The sequence below is a fragment of the Anomalospiza imberbis genome, chromosome 3, assembly GCF_031753505.1.
Source record: "Anomalospiza imberbis isolate Cuckoo-Finch-1a 21T00152 chromosome 3, ASM3175350v1, whole genome shotgun sequence".
In the NCBI taxonomy this organism is placed as follows: Eukaryota; Metazoa; Chordata; class Aves; order Passeriformes; family Viduidae; genus Anomalospiza; species Anomalospiza imberbis.
The window spans coordinates 110,013,880-110,036,215 of NC_089683.1; the positions used below are offsets into that span (position 1 = coordinate 110,013,880).

Consider the following 22,336-nt stretch of genomic DNA (forward strand, 5'->3'; position numbering starts at 1 on the left):
GTTGGGTATCACACAATATAACCACTTGTATAGTTAAGAGAGTTTCATATTGTGTGGAAAATCACGCTGTGAAAGACCAGTGTCTGCAAAGGAGACAGAGGAATCCTGCAAAAATCAACTTTATTTTAATAAAGGGAGAGAGCCAGTGGGCCATAGCCCTGTGGGGTTTCTCTCAACTTTCCCCAGGTACAGCCTTCCCAAACCATCTCCTACACATTCCCTCTTGAACGTGTGTCCCTGCCTCATTGTGCACTGCATGACCATTAAAATGAGCCATTAGCCCACCCTGGGAGGAGAAGTTAATACTCAGAAGTCTGTTAGGTCTGTGCATTTTCCCCCAAAGTTCAGAAGTTCAGGCTGTGCTTCGTTCTGCAACAAGTGCAGGGCTTGAAGTAGGTAAAGACCCCCACGCCCATTCTTCCAGAACCTGGCAGGTCCTTTCAGATCAAGTATTTTGTAAAGACTTTAAACCCATTTCTCCTATCACATATGGATAGATGTACATGTTTATGGTTGCCATTTTTTTTCTACCTTTTAATTTTACAGAATAGTGAAAACAATGAGAACTTTTATAAATACCAGAAAATAGGCCATAATATTTGACTTTTTTAAACTTTAATCACATCCAGATATTGAGAATGAGGAAACAACAGGGTTGTCATACCTAGTAGGACGAAGAGGCTGTGGGAACAAACATGGACTGATCCAGTGGCATGCAGCTGTGATGGAAGGACATCCTGGTTGCTCTGCACAGCTTTACCTGGGTATGGTTGCTTTCTAATATACATATGATTAATGATCTTCTTTTAATCTGCTTTTCAGAGCATGGCATGGTTTACATTGCTCCTTGAAGCCAAATGTGTAAAGCAGTTGCCTTAAAAGCCTGCTCTCTGTCCAGAAAAATGAATTAATCTGTATGTTTTAAATCCCTCAGCTTCTTGAACCCGGCATAGAGGGCTCACTAGGGGAACTACACCCTGTTTCCTACTCTGCTCTGGGACTTGTTGGGTAATTCTGGACACAGTACTTAACCAGCCTGTGCCTCAGTCCCACAAAGCTGGATTTGGTACCATGCCACCTCATACTAATGCTCGTGTATAAAGCATCTGCAATCTCTGAGTGAGAAATGTTTCATTTTGGGTTCAAATTATTTGTCAGACAGAACACTTCAGCTGTGCCTTCTCATGCAACATTTACTCCGCTCCAAGGCAAGCTATGTTTTAATATGGCAGCAATGAAGTAAAAAAGAAGCAAACTTTCTTCCTAATTTTTCTGAGGTTGGATATTCAGTAGATCCTTAAATAGGCTATATATAACATGCAACCCCTTTTTAATAATGTTTTGTAACTTTTATCAGATGAGCATTTTCCTGCCAGGAATTTAGGCTATCAGTTAAAGAAAACTATGACAAAGGGTTAGTTTGATAATTGGCATCAGAATTTACAGTATAATCAAAGTCTCAAGAAATAGTGATATTGAAGTCTGGCAAATAGAAATGGTTTATTTGCTGTTTATAGCCCAGCATGAAGATTTAATATCAAAGGGATACAGGTTCTGTACCAGAAGTACCAGAACTTACATCCTGCATGGTACAGTCAGTAAATTCACCACTGTTCTTACTACCAACTGTTGTTGCTGCTAGCTGCTGGATAGCTGTAAAAGATTTTTGTATTTTATGAAATGTCATGTACAGTGCAGGAGAGGAAATATAACGTGGTTTGAACAGACATCTCTTTTAAAACTTATTTTACTGATTTAGCTGAACTGAGATATTACTTCTTGTTTTAAAGATTTTTTAAAAAAGCAGTGTCAGTAGGAAGAAAAGCCACAGAGAGAACTATCCACAGTTTCCTAAGAGTCCTAAGCTGTGACTTCTGTGAGTGAGCAAGACGTCGTGATAGAGGATAATAAAAGTATGATGACTAAGCAGAGTGCTGAAGCTTATCAGAGAAAGTACTACCTCTCTCTTATAATGAGTTTGATAGACCTTTATGAACTTGCCAATTAAGTGCTCTTAAGTGCTGCAATTAATTGCTTAACCTAATAGTGCAGGCATACAAAGAGAGGCAGGAAATACTCAGAATTAAAAGAGAAAATGAGTTATTGCAACAGCTGTCCTATAGCTCTGCTCAGTATAGAAGAGAAAGGAGGGTCTAGTGATATCGTGCTTGCAGGAAAGCAAACAGTGTGTTCCTTAGCCCCACCTCCACTCCCCACAGAGCCTTCTCTCCCAGTGTATGGAATTTGGACCTGGAAGCTCTGGCTGGCTGGAGAAACTGAGGCCAGTTCATTCCTGTGCTGATGAGGCTGGTTCCAATGTTGTATTGGCTGGGCAGGAGAAAGACATTCTGTCTGAAAACTAGCATTAATCTTTTCTCTTCGATAATCTGTTCGGTTTCTTATTGAAGCATTTTACCTTTTTGATTTATTTCATTACTTTACCAAAAATAGAAGACTAGAAATAGTCACAGAAAGTGTCCCCTGACTAAACAATGATCATTTTCTGGATTTATCAAACTGTGGATGTAACAAGTTAAAAACAGTCTGGATACTTCTGAATAGATCATGGTTTAAAGGGCAGATAAGCCCTCAGCAGACACACCTTCAACACTGTGTGACTACCTCATGAGCATTAAGGGACTCTGACCTTCACCACATCCTGAATATCTCACTTTCCTGCTTATCAAAGCCAACCAGGCTCAGGTGCCAGAGGCACTGTGGCCATGGGGGCCAAAGCAGGATGATTTTCCTGCTAAGAAAAGACAATTTGGTTGTCAAACTGCACCAGCGCAGGAGTGCTGAACAGGCCTGGATTTCTGTGAAGGACAAAAGGGTCTGGATTCTCCTGCCTATAAGCACCACCCATTCTGAGTCATCTGAGCTGGAAGTACTGGCATAATTGCAAAACATCTTCACACAGATGGTATGATCCAGTGTAGGTTACATGAGGATTCTTGAGTGAGCTATTTGGCTGTAATTAAAATACTATGAGGAGAGGTTTTTATTGCTGGGTATTTTTCACAAAGATTACTTCACAGGGTGGAGAAAATGGGGGTTTTTTTTAGCATCACAGGGGTACAGAATATGAACTTTTATTTTTGTTGGCTCATTTCCAGATAAACATAAGAACACATAGTAAAGGTCACTTTGTGTTTTAAATTCAACAAAAATTCCATTTTATGTAGTATCTCTAGCATATGTCCCACCTGTCATTCAAAACTTTTAAAACTCAACTTCAAACAAAGTTATCTTATGGACTTCAGGCACTGCAAATCATCATGAATTTTGACCACTGTAGATGCTGATGATGCTTTGTCTCAAAAGCCCAGATCTGTGCAGGGCATATACTTGTGCTGATTTCACTAAAATTTATGGGCCACAAATAGTTTTATGGTAAAGAATATCTGCCTTTATAGCTTTGCTTCTTATTTGAAACTGTTCCATTTCTGAGGCCTTAAGATGAAGCAGTAAAATGTGCAGATGAGATGTGCTGGACACTGGACTCATGGGATATCCCTGGATGCTCTCTCTGGACCCTGCTCTTTAGGCCAATATTTATTGCCCTAAATATTTTGTAGTTGTTTAGGCATGTGCAGCAGATGCAAGGTATTAATAAATCTGAATTCTTCACTTACATCACTGGTAACATTTTGAGGCCACTTTCCAGAGATATAAATGGCACCCAATGGAATTTCAGAGTTTCAGAAACCTGATTTCCAGAGATTTCAAGTTCTTTTTATACCAGCTGAAGCGAATGAAACCATTTTCTGAAAATTGGGTTCCAGATATTAAAGTCTGGCAGGCAAAGCTGAGTTATCCAAAATTAGATGCCAATTCTGAAAAGATAATTGTAAGTGATGATCTCATAGGGGAAGTCTGAGACAAAGTTAAGACTAGAATCTAAATCATCTGACACCAATCCTGTGCATTAACCACAACACTGATTTTTCAATACTGTGAGGTTGAACTGATTTGTTAAAAGAATAAATGCAGTTTTCAAAACGCATCCACAGCACATGCAAAATAGCTTTTTGATGTAATTTGCTGAATTCTGGTAGCTGAAGTCAATTTGTATCTCAAATTTTCAAAGAAAGTGGTTTCAAATATATTTGTTCTTTAGTGTGGTGAAGTTAAGCCCCATGCAGGTAAATATTACTTTTCATTAATTGATTAATGGATTTTTTTTTACCCTTCTTTATCTGTTTTCTGTACTTCTAAAGTCAGTTCTTACCAAATACTTCTACATGAGAGTATCTGTGGTTGCTGTAAAATACTGTACATATTAGAAGATAGAAAGCAGCGGGGTTTTCCATTTTTCCTATGAAGGCAGGCTGAGTGAGCTGGGGTTGTTCAGTCTAGAGAAGAGAAGGTTCTGGGGAGACTTTATTTTGGATTTTCAATACTAGGAAGGGGCATTATAAGAAAAGTGGCAGAAGACTTTTTACCAAGGGCTGTAGTGACACAACAAGGGTAAATGGTTTTAAGGTGAGAGGGCAGGTTTAGATTGGGCTTAAGAAAGACATTTTTTATGACAGAGGTGATGAGACACTGGCACAGGCTGCCCAGAGAAGCTGTGGATGCCCCAGCTGTGTGTTAAGGGTTTGACTAAATGGGAGAGACATTTCGGAATGAACTGCAGTGTCTTTCATTAAGTAGCTTTTCCAGAATGCATACAAATTCTCAATATCTGTTATTGCTGGGAGCTTGAATTGCACCTTTCACTTCTTCTCAAAAGACTTGGTATTTTTAAAGCCTTTTGTTTCTGGCCAAGTCCAAAAACATACTAAGACTGAGAATGAAAATGGGGAAATAGCTCAAATATGTGGATGCACCACTAGCTTAAGATAAGGAAAACCTCTCTTCTCTTATCACACTCAATATCACAAATTTTCAACTACCAACTTTGTAGAGATTATTTGACCTGAATTTCAAATTAACTAAGACAAACAAGCAAACAAGAAGGAAAGGAAATACAGAATTTGGGGGGGGGTGTTTTTTTGGTGGTTTTTTTGGTTTTTTTGTTTTTTTATTTTGCAGATGAACATTGTATGTACTTAAAACTTCTGAATGAGAATTTTTATGCTTCTTGATTAGGGAGATATTGATGTCTCAGGCTAGATAGTAAGAGAGGAATGTGCATTTACATAGATTCCATTAGCCAGGCTCATGAAGAGAAAGTCTCAGATGCAAATAAAAGACTGTGAGGTTGTTGCCTAATTGATTAGAAGCAAAGAACTGTCAGACATCTGGAGTGTGCAAAGTGTAAGACTGGCCTCTAATTTCTCAACTTTGGCAGTTTTGATGCCACTTGTAGTTTAAATTAGTATTAATGCTTGATGGGGGGGGGGAATGCAGCCCTTCTCTCTTTAATCTTTCTCTCTTTATTCAACACTCTATAGATGCAGTAGCGCATTTCAGATGTCAGTAATGTATTTTTATCTGGCAATTGATTAATGTGCATAATAAGATGGGTAGGCCTGTCTGCTGAGAGGCTGAACAGTGACACACAGAGTAGTGCTGCTTGAAAAGGAAATAATCTTTTTTAAATTATTTTCATTAGGGCTCATAGCTTTGGATATGCATGGAAATCAATAGCTGCTCTAAGATGGATATGACATACTGCATGGTTGCTCTAGTTCTTGTAATTTATGTAAATATTTGTTTCTGATTATTTTTGATGAAACATCCTTTCTATGCAGAATCAGCTTTACAATCAAAGCCAGTGCTGGGAGGAACACCCTGACCAGATTATTAATCAGCCCGTGAGGGAGTAGAGATTTAAAACAGGAGGTGGCAGCCTTGAGTAGTAACTCACTGCTGGCTCTGCTTAGTTAAACTCAGATCCAAATGGAGTCAGAGCTGGGCACAAATAGCTCAGCATCTCAGCCCTTTTTCTTAAACATCACAACGGCAAGCAGCCTGGATAGTGGAGATGGCAACAACTACGTTTGTCATTTTTGCCTGGTAATTAAAAATGCAGCTAATTAATTTAATACTTTTAATGTGAAGCTGTGAGTTTTCCTAGATTTTTTTTAACATTTGGGCCAGTAGTTGTAGCAGGAAAGAACGCAGCACACTGCAGAGGCAGAATTTAATCTGTGTCATTCTCCTCTGGCTCTCTTTCTTCTAACTAGGAAAATCATGTTGCAGGCAAGAATAACTAATAAAATATGGAGTTGATTTATTCAAATGAAAGTTGTGCTTGTTTCTGCTCTCCGTTTTGGTATCCTGGAATGTTGGGTCATTCTTCATCCCCTAACTGTGGTGTACAAGCAGGTCATGAGGTACTTCTATCTCCTTCATGAACTACCACACAGTAATGCCAAGATAACCTACTTTTATTAGCAATGTCACTGAAATTTTCTAATCCATAAATCAGCAGAAAACCTTGCAACTGCACAGTCTCAGCAGAGAGAGGAACTTGATGACATCATTGTTTTTCCCCTGTGAAAATGCATAGTTGGAAAAAGACAAAAAAAGATTAAATGAATCAGAGTAGCTCCATGCAACCTCCCACTTCTAATCTTTTTGAAGAATGTGAACAGTACCATTCACTGGTAAAAAATGTAACCAAGAGAGTTCTGCAGTGTTGTCAATTTGTGCTGGATATTCACAGTAGGAATTATACTTGTAAATTTTGTGCATGTACTGATTGATTTTCCTCTACAGCTCCCCATTTTAAAAATATATCTTTTTGGGCCAAATTTCAAGTTACAATTTTTTCCTCCAGGTGCATGTGAAAAGTCTTCATTTGAAAGTTTGCTAAGCAACAAATCCTTCAAATAGAACAGGCTGCAACTCTGCTCTGCCTGGAAAGTACACATGCATGTAAGTATTGATCCGTAACAGAACTAATTTTCTGAGCTTGGATTTTTTGTCACGGTCTGTAGGCAAAAAATAGCATTTTCCTCTTTTCCCCCTGTGGCTTGAATCCTGCAGTTAACCTGTGTATGCACAGATCTGTCTGCTGCACACAGACACCATTGCCTGGATGGATCTGAATGAGAGACCAGGTTTTCTCTAACAGTCCAGTCCTGTTAGGCACAGCAGACATTGTCGGGGAACCTTCAGTTTAATCCTTTTATTAGGCAAATATTTCCTCAAGTTTGCATAAGCAGTCGCCCAGCCACGGCTTCCACACAATCCTTTAATAACTGGCAGGGTGTGGTGATTACATTTCCTCGGAGGCTTCTCCTCCATCTGACTACCAAAAGTAATTTATTCCTCAGTTCACTTGTTTTCTTTTTCTTCACTTCCTTTGTCTGTCACAGGCAGGCAGATCAGGGAGTTAATAGCTGTCTTTTTAGTGCAAGAAGTGGGTGGGGGATGATTCTTTGAGCCGGATTCCCTAAAGAAATAAGGCTTGTGTTATCACTCTCTGCCTATTCCAACACTCAACATGCAACACTAATAATGTGGAACCCCAGTGGCCATTTCACTTCATGTGGAAGAGGAACAGGGGACTCCAGTCTTCCAGCTTCCTAGCAATTTTTGGAAGTGGATGGCTGGGGGGATGAAAGAGAGCCTACTACTACCTTCTAGTATTAAGGTACTTGTTAATTTAGTAGATACATGACAAGTTTTGAATATCAAAATACCAAAAAATTTGAGATTTATTTGGAGTCAAGATGAGCACCTCCCTTTTTGCGTGTGTTTGGCCACTGAAACTGTGAAAGAATGTGCAAAACTTGCTTGATACAGATGATCAGTACTGATCACTACTTTTAGGTTGAAGGCTAAGTCATAACAGTTGTTCTGTGCATTAATTTAATTTTGACTCCACAGCATTTATGGGATTGGAAAATGTGCCAAAAAGCATTTTGTTCTATGAGGAAATGCAATAAACTTGGGCCTTATAATGTCTGTGTTGCTAGAGAAATATGGTTTTCTCGTTTTGAGTAGGTAGTTTGGTAGTCTGAAGGGCTCTTTTTCTGATTGTTGCTTTCTTGGAACAACAGTAGCTGCAGCCTTAGCTGGGTTAGGACATGGACAGATGTTTTGTTCCAGATACAGCTGTGCAGAGGAAAGAGGTTTTCCCTCCATAGCCACATGGGTGCTTCTAGCTGCTACAAACTGGCCTGTCCTGGAGAAGTTTTCTTGGGTTTTCCCTAATTCATACTAAGCACAATGAGGTTTATCATTTTAAGCAGTGTAAAATCCTGGTTTGAGGTATGGCAGCTGGCTCTGCCTCACCTGAGTTAGCAGTACTGCCATGAGCTTTTCTGTTAGCACCCTGAAGAGTGGTCAGGAACTTCTGAGGTGGCTAATCCCACCCACTGGACTTCTAGATGTAGAAGAAACCACCTCTACATAGCCTGAAGCCCTTTTGATAATTCACAAGCATAGGGCATCATGGGCAGGACTTCTGCCTGCACAAAAGGTGAGTGATTACTATTTGGGGATTTGAATATCTGAGCTCAACAAACTGAAAGCAAAACACTGACTCATATGCTTTTGAGTAGTCACATTTTAAATTGGGCCACGAGTCAAAATGGCTCCTTATGCTGAGAAAAACTGTAGATATGTGGAAAAGGTATTTAAAGAGCTATTTAGTGGTTTGAGGCACTAAGGTGATCTATTCTGAGAGCATAGTTCTCAGAACTATGACTGGGAATGGCATGAACAGATATTTAGGGAACCCTAGCCCTGTGTGTGGTAGAAAAGTCTAAGAGAAATAAGCAAGAGGTCCATGAGTAATGGAATCATTGAAGCTTGGTTTCCAATGGATTTGTACTTCATGCAAGTTCTCCCCCTGGCCTCTATAGGCTTTGCTTTAGATGGATTGTCTGATATCTGGTAAGAATGAGGCTTTTGCTACATTCTTTTCCATGGCTGAAGTCATCATCTTGATCTCCTCTTTTTCCCAGCTAGCCTCCTACTTTCACTAATCTTGGGATGATTTTGTGTCTTGAAACCTGTGATTAATTTTCAAATTTAGTTGAAAATCAGCTCTGGATTCAAAAGTTACTCTAAGAGGAAGTGAAGACAGCAGAATAGGCACTCAGACACAAAATATGATGACAAAGCCTTTTTTTTTTCTTAGGGAATCAGAACAATTGGAGAAGGCACTTCCTTTATATTTGGTGATTTCCAGCACTGGCAATGTTACTTCATTGAGACATAGAAAAGGCAAATGGAAGCTTAAACATGCTTTCATCTTGCAGCCCTGTTTTATGGAGAACTGAGGGACAGGTTTACAATATTGTACTCTTGTGGGGGGGCTTTGTTGGCATTTATTTGGAACTTGGTTATTCATTAGGTGAAAATATGCTAGGAGTTGGTCTATATCTGTATGTAGATTGCATTTTTAACTGTTTCTTACATCGGTATTACTGATAAGATTAATTTTGCTTAACCTGCTAGTCATTCCAAAATTACATATATTTGTCTAGTGGGGATGAATGAAAAAACAAAATCCAGTAGCAGGTGCACAAAACAATCTCCCTGAAGATGTAAGTGAAGTTAGTAGGCACATTTTGTGTGCCTACTAACCAGATCAATTTTCTGTAGTTCTTATCAACATCTTCATATTTGATCTTCATCTCAGCAGGTAAGAACTCCAATGTTTTGCTAGTGCTTTGGTTGACTTGAATAATAGTCTTCCTTTGACTATTTGAGAACATGTAGCTGAAATATCTGGTAGTGGCAAGCTTTGCTTTTGTCCCAGGGAAAAAGCACAAAAGCTTAAATGGAAAATGAGAGTGGAACCCATCAGAAGAACTGTTCAGAATAAACAGCTGTGCACATGTCCTCTGTGTCTCTGAAAATTTCATTTAGCTCCAGGCATGGGCTTGAATAACCTACTTCATGTTAAATAGCACCAGCTAAAAATTTATTCTACACAGAGAATATACACCTTTTTATTCTACACAGGGAATGTGTACCATGTATCAGCCTTGGTGAGAAAGAAAGGTGGGTTTCATGTAGATTATATCATTGACTGTAAAAAAAGATACATCTTGACTGCAGAAAACAAAAGGGCTTTATCTAGGTGCTTAGCCAAGTGCAAACGTTTTTCCACCAAATAGAAAATATCTGTTGACATAACTAGGATGGAAGAATCTGTATAGATAGGTGTGATAAAAAACCTTCTTTGCCTCACTGAAATTCTCAGTAAAAATGTACCCTTCAGTAGGGCTTGTAACAGAGTAATATTTCAATTAAACGAACTACAACTTATGGTTCTAGAAAGTAAAAAAGCTTCTACAAGAACTATATGTACAGTACACCCAAGGATGTGTTGTCTAACAGCACAGTTCCTATCCAGGGGTAAGTACTTCTTAAATCTGAGGAAGTTAATTCCTATTCCCCGCTTTTATTTTATTTCTTACATTACTCTGTGAGATAGCAGACTTCTGCCTTAAATTTGTGCCTTCTTGGCCTTACTTTTCCAATTTCAATGGGCAGTCAGTTTGCAGGGCAGGAGCCCTTCTTCCAACAGTCCCAGTTTGTAATATTGAATATCACTGAGGCAGTGAGATGAGAATTCCCCTCTGTAAGGAATTCAGGGTGGTGTCGATCCTGCCAAATGACTTTCACAACACTGTGATGCAGGTGGTGTGACCGGGGTTTGAGTGACTCCTGCCTGAGCAGTCCCGGCCTTCTAAACTAGCACAGGTGTCTTGACTGCTCAGATCTGTGCTTGCATAACCTTAGCCAAATCTGAATCAGCTCCAGGGCCAAGAAAGGCAGTGGTGGTGGGTTTTCCAGGCTCCTTAGGCTGTTTTCCTGCGCACAGTGTTCACCAGCAGGTTAGAACTGAGCCTTGTATATCATCTATGAGTGCTGGGTATGTATAGGAGACAAGAACTATCTTCTAGTACAAGTCCTCCTTTAGATATCATGAAGCTTAAGTGCCTTCTTTCTGTTAATACCAACAATTTATCTACTGCTACCTGAATCTATCTACTACTATCTACCTGAATCTAAATTAGTAATTTGAGGTGATCTTTGTACTTATCAGACTATGCAAATAAACTGGTTCTTTTGATTCTGTGAAGGGAAGGGGTTTGTTTGTGCGACCTTGGGAGCAGACATGGGTATGTGTTCCTGGCTGCAGGAAGAACAAATGTGGAATTTGGAGACTGGGAGACTGCTTATGAGAAGTATTACTACATGCTCATCCTATCCTGGATGGCCTTTCTTAGACATTGAATACTGGAAGTGTCTGTATCATGGAAAACAAGTTTTAACCGCACTGTGTTTTAAAAACACTGTGGTTTAAAACAAGTTTTAAACACTGTGAGGAGTGTGACACTGGTGCCTGAGAGCAGAGACCATACCCAAAGCAGCTGTGTTGTTCCTCTTAACATGCTTGGTGTAAGTCACAGCACCTCAGATCACATTTTCCTGTGCTATTTTCAATGGTCCTTGGGTAGTATTTTGAATATTATCAGCTTAAAAATTAACTGTTGCCCAAGAATATTTCACTGATTTCATTGGTGAATAGCTAAGAAAATCAGAAGGCTGCAGGGCAGTCTTTAATTTAATTTCTTTTTTCTTTCCTCCTCGCCCCATTTCCCCCCCCTTGAAGCTGGCACAGCCTCGAATATAGAGTTTTTTATTCTCTGATCTCATGCCCTGAATTCTGACCTCATCACTCCAGACCAATTTCTGGTAGTCATTTAGCAGTACCTCTGCTAAATGGGGATATGTAAGTAAACTGTGGGGATAGTGAGGTTAAGAAAAAGCATGTAGTTTAACTTCTAGAACCCAGGCTAAAACTTTAGTGCCAAAGCATGGAAACTCTATGTTTTTCCTAATACAAATGAACAAACTGAATTATTGAGACAATAAAGATGGTATTGTACACAGCTTTGCTTTTCTTCTTACACAGATTTTCTTATTGAAGAGAACAGAAGTAATTGAGAAAGTAAAATGAACCACCCCCTAAAGGTCAGCCAGCTTCTCTCACCAAATGGTCAGTAGGCAATAAACAGGTATTTCAGAAGATAATTCATTCTCTCCATCTTTGATACCCATTTCAGGAGAGAGGAGCTTGTCCCTCAGAAGAAGGAAGGGATGTCATCTTACATGTGCGGCTATCACCGCTTAGCTTTCAAATTAACACTAACAACCTTATCCAACCTGTTTTTGTGACTGGAACCTAATGAAAATGCAGTCAATATTTGCAAATGCAAAGCTCTGCAGCAATATAAGTCTTTCTACTGTATTTCACCCTGCTCCACAGAGCAGCATAGGAGATTTTTAATTTACCCACTAAGAACAAAGTGCTGATTTGGCCCTGTGCTTCTTGGAAACCGTCTTTGCTCTGCTATTTCCTGTTATTTTCTCAAGTGTTGTATTTCAGAAGAGAACGGCGGCGACACACTCAAAATCTCTTTATGTTTGTGGCAGTGTGAGGTGATTCCTTGGACAGATGTAGATGGGTGCTATTTGCAGGTGAAAAGGGAATGAAGAGCAAAAAGCCCTGCAGAAAGTTTTCTCCTTTTAGCTGTGAGGCTTTGATGCCCGGAGACCAGCACGCCATGGCAAGCAGGCGCCCGCAACGCTAACCTTGCTTGACACGTTCAGCAGAAGCTGCTAAATCTCGTTTCCTCAGACTTGCAGCATTTTTCCTGAGTGTTCCTCCTTTCGTGCCGAGACACAAGCCGGGAGGCGGGTCGTGCTCGCTCTGGCAGCTCCTGTGACACCTCACCTATGTAGGTGGCCTTATTTCAAACCTTTCTGGATGCCAAGTTGAATTAAGTGCTTCCAGAATCTGCAGATGACCTGGCAGGACCTGAATGATTATCCATAAAACCATTGGCACTTTATGTTTTGTGCCCTTGACAGATCAGTGGTTGGGAAATTTGTTCACATGCCATCTGCACCTGCTAGCCTTGCCATGCAGGAATAGGTAATTTCCTTTCCAAACATGATTGGCTTCTGATATCAGTAGGAAATTGGCAGCTCTTATATGAAAACAGTATCCAGTTTCCTCTTTTCTATTTCCACTGAGATAGGAGTTGTTATTGTTATGGTCTGTGCTCTGTCCAAGTTCTCTTCCCCACATAACTACTTTTTCAGTCATTCAAAACCAGTTTGTCAGTAGTAACAGCATCATATCTTCTACTGCGTATGAGATTGTCGCAAGATCGTTTTTTCCCCAGTATCACAGGCTTCATTCTAAACAGAACTGCACAACCTACAGTGAAAAGATGTCCGCCTTCTTTTGTCTCTTGGTCTTTCTTCCTCATTTCTGTGAAAGAATAAGAGAGTGCAGAATAAAGTGTCTATCTGATGCTGGTGGTAAGGCTTAAGAAACAACATCATGGAATTGAAGTGTACTTTTCTTCCTATTTTTTTGTCATATAAAAGCATTGATGCCAAGTGTCACTCACAGTGCTTTCAGTTTTCTTCTCAAATGGCAGAAAGCTGTTGCAATGACTTCTTTGTAAGGGGTGTTTAAATCCGCAGATACAGAATCAGTGATGCTGGGCAGGACACAGGCAATTGCCTCATCTCCAGCCTCAAGTATCATCTTTGCAGAGAGCTGCAAAGGAGTTTTGTTGCTGACAATAAGATGGTAAATTTTGTTTCCACTCTAAACAGCATGAAGCAGCTGTGTTGGCTTTAACAAGTGATTCAAAGGTTTGCTCTACCTTAAAGTTAGGGTAAATTTTTGTGCATCCAATGTGTGCCGTGTGTCTTTTTCCTCCTGTCAGTTACTGTGGTTTTGTCTGTGCTTTCATGTAGCATTATTAATGAAACAGGTAATCCTATTTGTCTTGAAATCAAGGCAAAGATCTCTTGTGCTCTGTCCATCTGTTCCAGACATCAACAGCATGCTCATCACCATGGTATTGGAACAGTCTGGTACACAAATAGCAATCAGCAGTTATTAACATAATATTGTTACTTGGTCCATAAAGCTAATATTGGCAGAGATACAAGACATCACTCACTGTGAGACAGTTTCTCGGGTGATGATGTACTTTGTTCTGCCACAGTATGGTAATATTCTGTATAGAAGTCAGTAAAAGGATGCTTTTTGTTTGTTTGTTTCATGTAAGCAGCAAAAATTGCCAGTTTAATATAAATATATTGAAAACTTGTCTTTACATCCCGTAATTTACAATGCATTGTTATCTAGTTGTAGAACAGCATTCTTTAGAAAACAAAAGGGCTTTTTATTTATATGTATTAGATCGAATCAAACCACTGAAAGTTCCCCTTTCTTTCCTTTTTTCCCCAGCTGCTGATATAGATTGATACAGGACTGGCTTTTTGCATGCAGAATACCATTTATCTCAAACTGGACCTAGACAAGTTCAGGTCTGTTCAGCAGGTGATCTGTAGTGCTGAAGGACTGGCACGTGATTGCAGTAATAATAAAGGTACAGTTGGAACTTTCTTGGAATACTCTCTCCTATCCTATTATCCTAGGCCAGTATCTCAGTTCTCTGCAGCCAAATGCTTTGGAGAAATGTTGTGGAGAGGAATGAGTAATTTCTGACTCAGTTTAGTGCATTTATCGAGACTGAAGAAGCTACAGCTGGACTAAATGCTATGTCCACAGCTTGTTTCATGAAGCTCTTTTTGTCACGTAGGGTGACTGCCCACCAAAAGAAAATGAAGATGCATTGCTTCAGCTCTCATAAGAAAGATCTGTGGCAAGTTGTGTTGTATCCCTGAATACAAAAAGTTTCAAGGGGCTGTTTTGGTCTCTCTGCTCCCGTGCCTGCAATGAACATTGCAACAGTACATGTTGCCACTGCACAGTCTCCCCTTGTCCTCTTCATTTGAGATAGGCTGCATCCTCCTCAGTAATCTTTGAGATTTATGACCTTCAGCATAAAATGTAACCACTAAAATAGGGCAGATGGTTTTTCTGCACACTTCTGAATGACTAGTCAAAGCAGGATTTGGGGAAGAATGTGTCATAGTTTTGTAGAACTGGGTACCTCTCAAAATAGCTGCTCAGAGTGGGGTGCTCATTCAATTCACCACGTGTTACACTGGGCACACTCTAGAAAAGATCAGACACTGCTTTGAATTAACAAGGAGGGCTGGGATCTCTGATATTGCTAATTACGTGTTGGTGGAAAGCACAGTAGCCCATTGTGCTTTCTGAACTAGAGTATTAGAACAAAAAAAAGCAGTGAAAAGTCATCACTGCAGAAGCTGTCACCCTTGTTCCCCTGTGTGCTCTATCTCTTCTACGGGTAGGTCTCATGGATACCAAAGAGGAAAGCAAATGTAGTTGTCCTGATTGTTTCTTGTTTCTTATAATCCCATTACACACAATAATCCTCTGTGGCTTTCTGCCCCACGCAATGTTTTGATGCTCTTGATTTAGGTACGACGTTGCTATGGCTTTTGAACCACACATTTTAGCAGATTTTGTATTTGGACATAAAAGCACAGATAAGGAATGCATATTACACAGGGCAATATTGTGTTAGAAAACAGGCAAAATTAAGTAGTTAATCCCATGTACTCAAAGTGTCACCCTTTTTTGCAGGGTACAAATAGAATCTCATTAGTTAATGAATAAAGGCAAGGCGTGCAGTGTGTAGGGAGTGACTGCATTTTAACTATGAATTACTTGATCTTTGAAAAGCTTTTTTTCTTAAGGTAAAAGGATTAAATAATTTCAGTACCTTATCTCAAATAATATTATTTGTAGTTATTTTTCACAAGAGCAAGTGGAATGTAAATAGGTAATGATGAATTTATAGCTCCTGAAATTATATCTGTTCTCTCTCCTTTTGCTTGCTTTCAGGAGAAACTGGAGAGCTGCTTCATCAGTGCCAATCCATACTGTGGTTGGTCTCATGAAAAGGATCTTATTGATGAATTAGAGCAGCAACCCTCCCAGCCATGGAAGAATACCTCATACAAAAAAATCCATAGGTGACTAATAGGTGTGGTAAGCAGCCTGTGAGATTTGGAAGAAACATTGTGGTATACCTGGAAATCAACCTATATTTAAATTACCTGCCATTGTGGATATTTTAGTCTTAATTCATGCTTTTCTACCACATTTCAGAATGTATCCTTTTATCTGAACAGCTTTGCTTTCTTGTTTGTTTGTTTTTTATGTTTGTCAGTCATTACACAGTGCTACTTAGAATCAATTTAGCACCCTTCCACGTGTTGAGTGGTTGTGGTGAGTGATGATTGCAGGATTAGCCTGCTAGTAATTAAATGTTGCTGCCTCTTAGCTTGAAAATGAAACATCTCTATGGAACGTGTTTCTTGCTTTATTTAGGTTGGACATGTCTAAATAGTATGGGTAGGTTTACCAAGTCAGTGCAGGCACAGTGCAATCATAAAATAATAAATTAAAAAAGCAAAATGAAGAAGGGGAAGGAGGAGAGAGAGAGAGAGAGAGAGTAAGAAGAGAAGAAGAAATTGAGAGAAGGGAAACAAATTCAACCAATCAATAAAACTTTGAATTGCATGGGAAATTTTCTACACTTTGCTGAATCTTGGGTGTAATTTCCTAATTTTGGCTTTGGGCTATCCAGATAAAAGTTTCCTGTCTGGACTCATTTTTACTCACAGATGGGTCTTCAAAATTTGTAAGTGTTAAGTTGTGTAAAATAGGATGTGTTGCCTGTTTGTTGAAGCCTAGAGTCTCAGTAAAGCAGAGGCTGAGTTCCTTACCATTTGTGGACCCACTGAATGCTTGATTTTCATATTGGCGTTAACAGTATGAAGAGTTTTACATCTTGAAATCACTGATTAATGTTCTAAGCAGAATAATCCCTTTTTTATTTTTCTCAAAACCTGCTACCAAAAATCACATTATTTCAGCATTCAAAGACAGCTCTTTGCTTCTTCAAAGACTTATTAGACTGATCTGTGCCATGCTCCTCACAGGACTGTAGCAGTGTAACCTCATATGATACATATGCTGAGCTTCAGTTTGAAATAATAGGGATGAAGCCTAATCCTGAACAGACCTCAGAAGGATTTTAAATAAAGGTTGTCACTGAGAGGCCTGTGAGCTGCCCTCCCTTAGTTCTGGCTGGCCTGTGTTAGGGTGAAGATGAAGGCATTTGAATGTCTTAATCGAAGCAGAGCGTGAGCTTTTTACCTTGAACTCTTGTTACATTTAAGGATTCATGCTGAATAACAGTAATAAAAGATTAATCCCATCTGGTTTTCTGTTGGTTGTTAGTTTAATTTAGTGTATGATGACTCAAAGTTTAGTCTGCCAGCCAACGAAGGTATGCAGTTATCAACATTACTGATAGGATGAACCAATTATGTAAGTTTATTTTCAAATCTCCCCAAATCCCATAATACTTAACCAAGTAAAACCCTTGAGCTAAAATGTACCTGTTTACAGAAAGGTACAATATCAAATAGAGGTTTCATTCAGAATTTTGGGTAGACTAATTGGCCTTGTTGGCTGCTTTTGTTTTCTTTTTTCCTCTGTTGCCATTTTTAGGTATGAAATATATCATACTGAAAAGAAAGTATGGACAAGAAAAACACAGTTGTAGGAAAGAATTTTGAGAGTTTTCAGAAAGATTTCTTTGCTGTGGAGGCCCAAGCCCTGAACAGTATGTTCTGTGTCTTGAGTGTCTAGTTCGTGCTGCATCTTTGAGCTGTAACAGTATTTCCCAAACCCTGTGTCTAACCATTGCCTTGGCAGGACTCCAGATTAATCCTGTGGGGAGAGGAAAGTGCCTGTGGAGCTTGGCAAAAGTTGCTTGTCCTTTCCTCCCGATGATATGCATTTGTTCCTGGGGAGTGTGGGAGGTGGCTCCTCCTTCCTGCACTTGTAGCCACCATGGAAACAGATAATTCCAAAAGACAGTCTAATAATGCAACTGCAGACCCAAATGTCATTACAGAGGTCTGAGACTCTCTCTCCTGACACTAAATTGTACATGCATGTGCAAGCAGTGCCACAAGCCTGCTCATAAATGCCCCAAACCAAGTTGACAGAGACTCTAAGGGGTGAACAGGATGAGAACAACATGCCAGGGGCCAAGAAATACAAAAAAGCACAAAGAGATTCAAAGTTTAGATCATGGAAAGTGTAAAATAATATTGTCGGTGTCAGGCCATGAGACAAGGGAGGTATTCTGTTGTTGAATTGCATGTTGCAGGCAATATAGAAAGTATTGAAGATGCTGTGCAAGACAGGTGTGTCAAAAGGATAAGCAAACAGAGGAGGATTGTGAGCAAAGAAAAATTGAGAAGAAAGTTTTTGAAAGAAGAAGAGGTCAGAAGAGAGCCTGGTGGCACAAAAGCTGATAGGGAAGAAAAGGGGCATGACAGCAGAATGAAGGCGGAAAGAAAGCACAGCCATTGATTTAATTTGCTGCTTTTCATTGGAAATGTATCCTTTTGCCAGTTCTGGGTGCCATGCATATGTGTAAGAACATACAAAGTTTTCAGCTTGCCAGGGTGAAACTGCCTTCCAGAACTCTGATGTCAAAGGCACCTACAAGACCCAATGAAACAACCTTCAGTATTTAATCAATGTCAGTGTTCAATAACATCCGGTGCCAGGCAGGGAGATGCCAGCCCAGCTGGGTGAGTGCGTGCCAGAGCATTTGGATGGTAACTGGCTGATGAATCGAGCTCTTAAGCAAACAGATACCTAAGCAAAGAGCAGAGCAGCCAAATTCCAGGGAGCGCTGCCCTGCTATCTCCGCTGTGTTGCAAAATCCGTGAGTCAGAGGGAGAAGACAGCCCTGGGCAGTACCTGCAGGGAGTACTCTGACCCCCACTTGAGCAAAACTTGTGTTTCTGGGCCCTTCTCAAGTGTGCTTCCAGGCAGGACTCTGCCCCTGAGTCTGTGAGGAGGTGAACCAAGGTCTGCAGCAGGAACGAAGGCTTCATTTGCTGGAAGGAGATGAGTGCTGCCAGCAGGACATTAGGAGACAGCACACTCAAAGCCCAAGCTCCTGTTGCAGAGTTGTGGTCCAGAGTCTGAGCTGCCATTATAAAAACAAACAGGCCAGATCCTCAGCTGGCACAGAGCCACAGAAACTCAGCATAGTAGCTCAAGCTGTGTCTTCTTTATTGCTTGGGGCATTGAAGATTATGATTGAAAAGATGCCCAGGATGTAACAGATGAAGTAAAGTGTCCTGAATTTACCAGCATCTTAAGTAAAAGCCTAAGTTGCTTAATTTATCCTTGGAATCACTTTAGCAGTGAGCTTTTTTTACCTTTCTTGTGGGTGCTGTCATAAATGGCCTGTGGGAACAGTGGAATTGTCATATCTGGTCATTTTCAAGAATATCAAGAATTTGGACAATTTCAAGACAATATCAAGACAATTTCAAGACAATATCAAGAATCTGGATAATTTCAAGAATATTTCAAGAATATATTGGGATTCAAATAGATGCAGCTGAAGCAGAGGAACTTGAGTAGATGATCTCCTGGAGTCTCTTCCAACCTTCTTTTTTGTATGATTTTAGCAAATCTGTTCAGTTGCTGTCCTAAGCTGGCAATATTACCCTGCTTCCAGAAGCTGTGTCCCAGAAACTCCAGCTCCCAAACCCCTCTACTTCCTTCCTGGCTACTCATACAATACAAAATGTACTTTTGTCAGTTTTGCAAAATATTGTGAAATCAAGATCTGAACTGTGGCAACAGTGTGAAGTAAAACAGAAAGATATCAAAGTTAATAGGTAACCTGCTTATTACAGTGTTTCATGTCCTGCTCAACATAATTTTCTACTTCAAATTTGGCTGACAGTTGCCCTAAAAACACAAGTGTGCTCACAGCAATACTGAAGCAAACTAGGCTTGAAGAAAGGAACCAGAACAAGGTGCTAGTTCTCCTTCTAGGAGTTTCCCAAAAGAGATTTAGCTCACCACAGTTGGACATCTGCTCCCAGAGCATCCTGCTATCACTTCACATCCAGGTGCTCTTGACACTCCACCTGCTGATACCTCTTGTCTCCTTGCCTGTGACTGGAACCAAAGTGAAACCTTGGGCTCCATTCCCCTCGCTGTAGGAGGTGAAAACACAGGCCAGATGACCAGCCAAAGTGAGAGGTAGAGCTGGGCATGAGCTGGTTCCTGGTGATTCACAGACCACTAAATTCCCTTAAAGCAATGTGTGATAGTGGAGCAGCTCTGTTAAACAGTTCCACAATACCATTGTCCTGTCCATGATTATTTTCCAGACATGTTACTACGACTATGGGTACATTTGTACTTTCCCTCCCAGGGGTACCACAGGTCCATCAGCAACTTACTTCTCCCTTGCCCTTTACTTCCTAAATCAAGAATTAATAGGAAGAATTTGTTGACACCATTTTAGGTGTACTGCCAGCACATCTGAAATGGCCTGGTTATATTGTCTAAAAAACACTGCTAGCTGACAAGTCCTGCAGAGAAGTGATGCACAAGGGAGGGCTGTGAGCGAGGCGAGAGAGACACGCTGCTATTGATAAGCTGAAATCAGTGTTTGTTCCCCAGCACTCCCAGGATCCAAACAGCCAGTTGCAATGTTGTGTGCTCCTGGTGCCTGACCTTCTCCCGAGGCTGCTGTGCATCTGTCAGCCTGAGAGCTTCCCACTCCACGGACCAGACACTGAGAAGGGGGAGGGGAAAGGAAAGGCAGGAGGGCAAATAAATACCTGTATTCCTTTTTTTCCTGATTTTATATATAGTCCAGGGAAAAGGACCTAGCAAGGGGCAAATGATTTCTGAGCACTGCTGTGCTAACATGACAGCTTTATGGGGAGGCAGTTCTGGGTCAGGAGCCCAATTCCTCCTACGTTCAGTTCAAGAACTGTTACATGGGGGAAAGAAAGACATTTCCAGGGTAAAATTGTGGTAGGGTGCCAGATAGCACACCTGAAACCTTCCTTTGCCCTGTGACTGTGTGGTGTGGTTATATAGCTTAAAAATATTGATGATTTCCTAAAAAGTAAGGGCAGAAAAGAAAGGCAGAATGGATCCTGTGCAGGTTGCTGCTCTCTGCAGGTGGTCCCATCCCGGTCCCACTGCCAGCCCTGCGGCAGTGGGGGGAACTGGGGCTCTGTACTGCAATGCAAAACCTGTGCTCATGCAGCTGTAGCATTTCTCCTCCATCATCTGTGCTATTTCTCCTCCTTCCTTTCCTCCCTTACAGCTGACTGCAGCTATCAAAGCTTGCTTTCTCTCTTCCTCCTATCCTCTGTCCACTTGTCCCCTCATTCCCCAGAGCTCCTCTGGCATGGGCCTTTTGTGGCCTGGGGAGGAGAGAGATGGGAGCAGGGGAGGGCAGATCACCTGAGTGGAACCAGGAACCCGCCGAGTTCAATCTCAAAAACACGAGTTAGTGGGTCAGGATGCTGCCCCAGGGTGGACAGGACTGAGGAAGTTGGTTACAGGTGGAGCCAGTCTGTGCTCATGGCTTTTCCTTGGCTGCTCTGGTAGAGCAATACAGCCCAAGCCGAAATAAATTCTGCAGCTGATTTTACTAACAGGATAAAACAAACCTCTTTTTTCACAGGCAGAATTCAGCCCTGAAGGTACATGAATAATGTCCCCTGAACTGGCATCTGATACTGCTCCCTGCATTAGATCCGGTTAGCAGGGAAACAAGTGAGGCCTCTCTGACCTCCCAGTGGTTCATGGTGTTCAGGACAAACCACGAATAAGCCCTGAAGGCAGGAGGAGGGACAGGACAGAATGTGGTAGAGGGTTGTAAATCATCACTGTGATCCCAGATAGAAACCAGGCAGGGGTCCTGAGCCTGCTCATCCAGTCAGACGGGAACGCGTGCAGACACTCGGCTGCAGACGGTGACACGGCAGCAGCAGGTGACACCGCAGCAGCAGGTGACCTCAGCCTGCCACATGGGAAGCAGAAAGCCCCCCCTGCACCTCCTGCAGAGCTGGAGGAGACCCACTTCTTCCCTCTGCCCTTACACCCTGCAGCCATGGGCTGCTACGGTTGCCATGCTGCCCGGACAGTCACCCGGATTAAACACACTTTTAGACACGGAAGCTGTTATTTCTCTGAAATGAAACAGCTTCCCACACTCTCATTAACCTGTGCCCTACTTCAGAAGTAAATCTAATTTGGAATTTCATAGTTAGCTGGTGCTGGTGTTGGTTTGTCCCTGTGTCTTCTCTGATTTGGTTGGGTACATTTATGCAGCACCATATGTGGCAGAGTCCTATTTACTGTGGCTTGTGAGCATTATTCTTCACAACAGAGTAAGGAATTGGGGTGGTTGTAGCTTTTTGTTTCACAGGGGTAGAGAAAAGTTAAAGCACAAATGTTTAAAATGCCCCTGCAAAACCAGTTTTTGTATTCAGCAGAGAATGAATTGCTGTCTGCTAAGTGAAGTTTGTCATCTGGGGTATTCCTGCACATCTGGTCACCTTCCATGGAGTGCCTAAAGAGAACCACGGTACC

At 41.0% G+C, this 22,336-nt stretch overlaps 1 protein-coding gene and 2 long non-coding RNA genes across 4 annotated transcripts in view; 2 read left to right on the plus strand and 1 right to left on the minus strand.

Moving 5' to 3' along the window:
* RAB1A (RAB1A, member RAS oncogene family) overlaps window positions 1-22,336 on the plus strand; it is a 152,262-nt gene that overhangs the window by 114,552 nt on the left and 15,374 nt on the right. The gene's annotated exons all lie outside the window — the stretch shown is intronic.
* Window positions 186-17,108, plus strand: LOC137471811 (uncharacterized). Of its 2 annotated transcripts, none has more exons than XR_010997862.1 (3): window positions 186-764; window positions 6,731-6,832; window positions 15,731-17,108. It is a non-coding gene; the product is annotated as an uncharacterized lncRNA (long non-coding RNA). The 2 variants fall into 2 exon arrangements; XR_010997861.1 differs by lacking the exon at window positions 186-764 and adding an exon at window positions 5,015-5,946.
* LOC137471814 (uncharacterized) lies at window positions 15,731-17,849 on the minus strand. The gene is made up of 2 exons (XR_010997867.1): window positions 17,615-17,849; window positions 15,731-15,862 (listed from the first exon to the last, which is right to left on the minus strand). It is a non-coding gene; the product is annotated as an uncharacterized lncRNA (long non-coding RNA).